Source organism: Abramis brama (assembly GCF_963993115.1).
Source record: "Abramis brama genome assembly, chromosome: 13".
Lineage (NCBI taxonomy): Eukaryota > Metazoa > Chordata > Actinopteri > Cypriniformes > Leuciscidae > Abramis > Abramis brama.
Window position 1 is genome coordinate 34232348 of NC_139975.1, and position 5895 is coordinate 34238242.

Genomic DNA, 5895 nt, shown 5'->3' on the forward strand with positions numbered 1-5895 from the left:
GTAAGGGCCTTCCCTGGTCCCTCCATGACCTGAACCAGCGCCTGAAGCTGGCCAGGAGGTCCAAGAAGCTGCTGTGGGAGGATATTACTGGCAAGCTAAGCCACCATTTCAAGCAGACCTTTGTGCAAGACAAGGTGGCTCGCAAATGGAACACGTTGGTGGAGGCCTACAAAAAAGTAAAGGACAAAAATTCGTCCACAGGGAGGGGCCCTAGTAAAATTCATTTTTTTTGCTGAGATGGATGACCTCTTGGGAGGTCACCATGATATCGTCTTCCCTGTTGTGGGAACAACCATGGGCCTGGATGTGCGCAGGCCAGATGCACTACAGGTCAATGTGTCTGCACCAGACATCTCACCTGCACAGTCCACTAGCGCATCCTCACCTGTGCGTCTGACCAATTCCCCCTCTCCAGCTCCATCCAGCCCTCCGTCCTCCTGTGTTCATCATCCCACTGTTACCACCATGCCCCCTGACACCCCAAGGAGGCCACGCAAGCGCCAGAGGGAGGATGAGCTGTTGCCATATGTTAGGGAGTCCAAGGCAGCCTCCCAAGCGGCCTCCCAAAAACGCCACGCTGAGACCCTGGCGCAAATGAAGAAATCCCAGGAGGGATTCCAGAGGTTGCTTGCGCAGATGGTGGAGAAGATGTAAAATTATTATTTTTATTCTCATGTTAATGTATGTTGGTATGGGTTGAATTGTTTACATGCCGATATAGTTTATTTATTTAATACATTTTTGTCAGTGGCCCAGATTGCCAGGATGCTGTTTGTGAATGACCACAAAAAAAGAAAACAAAGCACAGTTCTGTGCAATTGAAATTATTTCAAGTCATTTCAATAAAATATTGTTTTAATATTAAACCAAGCCTTGTCATGGTTGAATGTTACCAGTCTTTTCAGCTACAAAAAACACCTCACTGGCCTGTGAAGCACAATGAAGCATTAAGTTAAGGTTTAACACTTTTGTATTACAACACCTAGAAATACATGAACATTGCATCACATGATGTAGCACCACTCTACTCTACTAAGAAAAACTATAAAGTTATGTTAGGAGAGTATTATCTATCTAGCCTAACTCTGTGGGTTTTAGGTTTAGGATAGTTCTAGGTACGACTTAAAGGGGGAGAAAATTGACACTGAAACTGTTTAAAAGGTGTAAAAAGACAATAGACATTTATTAGATGACATTAGTCACAACTACTCGTTGCCATCCTCCTCTCTTGGACATCCCTCTGGGTGTTCATCACAGCCATTCATAGCTCCAAGAGCAAAGTTGTGCAAGAAGCATGCAGCCATGATAATCATTACCACAATGTCCATCCTGGTGTTCTGCAGGTCTCTTAAGCGCCGCCACTTGCACTTCATCCTGCCAAATGCCTGCTCAGCGATGACCTTCCCCGACTGATGTTGTAATTTTGCTGATGGTCATCAGCATCAGTGAGGGCCCCGTTGTCACGCTTAGGTGTTACAATGAAGTGGAAGGCCTGACCAAAATAGGCACTGTCCCCGAGCAGACGATAGTCCCCCACCTTCTCCTGCCATTCAGTGTAAAAGTGGAGCCCCGCAGCATCCTGGCATCGTGCACCCTGCCTGGTGGTCCAGCAAAGATGCCAATGAAGCGGCCTTCATCATTGACGATTCCCTGGAGGAGGACAGAGTAGTAGGACTTCCTGTTGATGTAATCCCCTCCTCTGATGGGTGGCCTCTGGACCCTGATGTGGCAACCATCTATCGCCCCAATGACTCCATCAATGCCAGAGATGAGCTGGAAGACAGCAGAAGACATCCTCTTCTCACAGCCCCTTGGCCAAGACACAAAGTTTGTGTATGGTCAGCACTTGAAGGATGGCTCTGTGCGTCGCTGACTGGGAAGCATTCAATTTATCAGATATCTCTCTGAAGCTGTTCTGGTTGGCCATATACCAGAGAAACATGAGGACCTTTTTGGGAACAGGCAAGGGGGGAAGTCCATGGCTGTGTTCGCTGTGCAGGCCCCCCTCCTGAAGCAGTCGAAGGAGCTGCTCAAACCTGGCTCTTCTGATCAGGAAATGATGGGCAAATGTATTGTCATCCATATCCTGCATGATCTCCCACTCCATTCCAGACTTGAGGACTATCTGCTGTCTGGACAGCAGCACAGCTGATATCACAGCCCTACGCGAATGAGAAAAAGAAATAGAGATAAAAAAAAAACTGCCGTTAATACATGTCTTTTAACTCGTGTAACAGTGCGTCTACTACTTTTCGCTGCGTTCGCCAGCAAAGTTTGCATCTTGCACAAGTTGCCAAAATCATGCGTGAAACATTACCTTTAGCTTTTAAGTGCATCTATTTATGACAAAAAGCGTTCTGTAGAAGAGCAACACCGCAAGGAGTTCAATATCACCTTTAGCGACGTCACCACTGTTTGTTTTTAGCCCATTTCCTGCTAGCTGGTGTGCTAGCTAAAATGATCTACTATAACGTGGCTCAAACTTGACCAAACATACTGAAATATGAGCATACCTTCTGCGTCTTGTGTCATAGTCTTCCTGGAGTTCTTCCTCTGTGTGGTGTAGGTGAAGCACATACTTTGAGCACGTGGTACTCAGCCAGTGCTACCATAAAAACAGCTTTCCGGGTGGCGTCCATGTTTTTTACATACCAGAACGCTTGAAGTGACCGTCTTAGTCATATATCCGAGGGCCGAGTCGGTTCGTTGACAATAATTATAACGCACCATTATCTTTCTAGTATGCTGGCATTTTATAATCCATCTTGAGATAATGGTGACAGAGTTCTCATGCTGGAACCAAACTTTGGAATGAACTCCCACTTTCTGTAAGGTCAGTAAAGTCACTACCGAAATTTAAGGCCATGTTTAAAGCACATCTTTTAAGACTTCATGGACACCTTCATGATGGGTGTTTTATCATTACCTTGTCTTTTTTTGTTTGTTTTCTCTGTACTGTTATTTGTGTTTAGTTATTGTGAACCACTATGGGCAACAGCTGTTGCAATATAAAATGAAACTCTTCAAGCAAATTAAGTTCAAGATTTATTTGTTAAACAGGAAAAACATCAATGGTAAAAACCAACACCGTTAACTGCATGCATGGCCACATTCTTTATGGCCAGGAGGACCCTCCCTTAGGGCCAGGACATGGGGCATCAGTGTGCGTTTTTTGGCAGTTTTCATCACATACTGGAGGCTTTTCTGCATCAGACGCAGGCATCACTGGAGGACCCCCCTTTGGGCCAGGACATGGGGCATCAGTGTGCGTTTTTTGGCAGTTTTCATCACATACTGCAGGCTTTTCTGCATCAGACGCAGGCATCACTGGAGGACCCTTTGGGCCAGGACATTGACCATCAGGGTGAGTTTTTTGGCAGTTTTCATCACATACTGCAGGCTTTTCTGCATCAGACGCAGGCATCACTGGAGGACCCCCCTTAGGGCCAGGACATTGACCATCAGGGTGAGGTTTTTGGCAGTTTTCAGCACATACTGCAGGCTTTGCTGGTTCGGCCCCAAGCTGCACTGTAGGCTTTGCTGGTTCAGCTGCAGGCGTCACTGCATGGATTCAGATAGTCAGCTTTAGTCAGTCCATTTAGCAACATTCAGTCTTAGATGTACAGCACAAAACACGCAAAGCATGAACAGCAAGTTGTACTTACAGAAAGAATTTTGTTTCAAGTATTATTCATCATCTATTAAATTTGTAAAGCAATCCTGTGCTTGAAACTGTGCTATCAGCTCAATACTTTTGACACGGTGGAAAAAAAGTGGTCAAAGATCAGAGTAGGTTTACAAGAAAATACTAGTTCAGTCTTTCTACTTTATAGTTTCACATTTAGTTCAGTTTAATTAACATTGTCCTCCAGAGCAGTCTCGATCACAAGTACATCCTCCACGGCACGACCGTCAGCTTTACCAGACACTACAGAAGTGTTGTTGTAATAGTATCAGTATTTATAAGTCAGGGGTTTCGCAGTGTGCATCTCAAACTTGAAAAAATTCATACATTTATCTGCTTCAGATCAAGTAGAAATAACATTTATAACTAAACTGACAATTAGTTTTAAAGACACAGAGTGCCATTACAACCTACCCCACTACTGGTGAGGCGTGTTATAGAAGCACAATGCAGAAAGACGACATCCATCAATATGTGGTTCAGAAGTTTAATATTACAGCTAATTGTACTGTACATCATATTTTGTAAGGCATTTATTTATGCATTTCTTCAGGCAGTGTAATGAAGCTAAAAGATCTTCTCACCTATGACTCCAACGTGGTTTGTGCTCAAACATGCAGACAGACACAATAAAACAACACTCAACGAGCAGTACACTCGAGCTGTCATCCTCTTGACCTGTGATCTCACAATCAACTCTACTGGAAACGGCGCTGAATTAGTCAGAAGTTACAGTAAGGCACACAAAGCAACACTGAAAACATGTGCTGCTGAATCCCTTAACATAAATTGCTGTCCAAAGATTTATAGATCCAAGGAAGTCTGGGTAACTCCAACCCTGATGAAACTCACCTGCGTGTAGCTTTCTAGTAGCCTAATCTTTAAGACCTTGATTAGCTTGTTCAGGTGTGTTTGATTAGGTTTGGAGGAGTGGAGCACAGCGGTCATGCCAGATGACATAATTAGAAGATTGAGTGTTTCTATAGGTGTGTTCGACATCGGCTGCGGCTGGATGCAACCGATCGGCGAGAGTAGCCGCGTGCAGGCGGGGAGGAGCTGCAAACTGAGACCTGAAGTCGGACACTTTCTGGTTCCCGTGGTGACCGCTCACGTGGTGTTTGCATACTTTACCACAGCTGCAGTGAAATAAATGCAATATTTGCCAAACAATGCACAGATGTTTCAGAGACATTTTCTTTCAATACTTTATGTACTGCTTCATCCAGCGTCTGTTTGAACAAGAATAAAGTTCAACTTAAGCTACTATCAATGAAGTGGAGTCTACGTTTTTTAAGCAGTTTTAATTTGATAAACATGACACAATATAACATGACAACGACATGAAAAGAGTGTTCACTGTTATAATAAACTGATTTGAGAGCTTTAGAGGAACTAAAGGTTTTCGAATAAACACGAAATAGACGTGATCGTTGTCATGCGGTGAATCCGGCCAATCGTGGAACAGCTGTGTCGTCATCAGCCCACGTGCAGCCCAGTGCAGCCGCTCTTGAGAAGCTGCGCTGGCTGAGTTCTCCGGCTACTCTCGAATTGCTCTCGTGGTACTTTGATGGCATACGTCACAGTCACGTGGCGTCGGTGCTGTATCAAGTCGGACAAAATTTCTAACCGGCATGCACTGCTTTAAGTCAGCCGCCGATCGGTCTGCGCAGAGCTGCATGAAGTCGAACAAGCCTTATGGAAACACTATCAATGACAAAATGGTCAGGTGGTACATTGATCACATGGTACAAGTCGGAGCTCTCTGGAAATTCCACGTTTACAAGTTGTTGTTATGAATAACCTCTTACACCTAAACTCTACTGGAAGTGGATCTCTACTGGCATAAATCTGCGTAGAATATGAAGAGGCACAGCAAACACAGACACAGGGGCATGTATAGAATTGGAAACTGAATTAATTGTGACTAACAACAGTGTTTCAAGCAACTAGGGAATACAGCCATTCTTATATCAACGCCACTTTTTTCAGATATATATATATATATATATATATATAAACTCTATGGAAATGATATAGCCAACTCCCGTAACGCATGCTTTCCAAAGTTGCCGAACAGACCCGGCAAGAAAGAAAGATAACCTTTCCATTCTCCAAAGAACCAAAATCGAGAACTTCATGAGCCATAGAGGTTGCAGTGACATCCAGACAGTAAAATCTGACAAATGTATGGGGGAAGTCCAGCTTGCCGC

The 5895-nt window shown here is 44.3% G+C and overlaps 1 pseudogene across 1 annotated transcript; it reads right to left on the minus strand.

Moving 5' to 3' along the window:
• Positions 1 to 1205: 1205 nt before the first annotated feature.
• Positions 1206 to 2577, minus strand: LOC311095385 (annotated as a pseudogene). Its single transcript has 2 exons — positions 2498 to 2577; positions 1206 to 2162 (listed from the first exon to the last, which is right to left on the minus strand). The product of its transcript is annotated as an uncharacterized misc_RNA (transcript).
• Positions 2578 to 5895: the final 3318 nt, after the last annotated feature.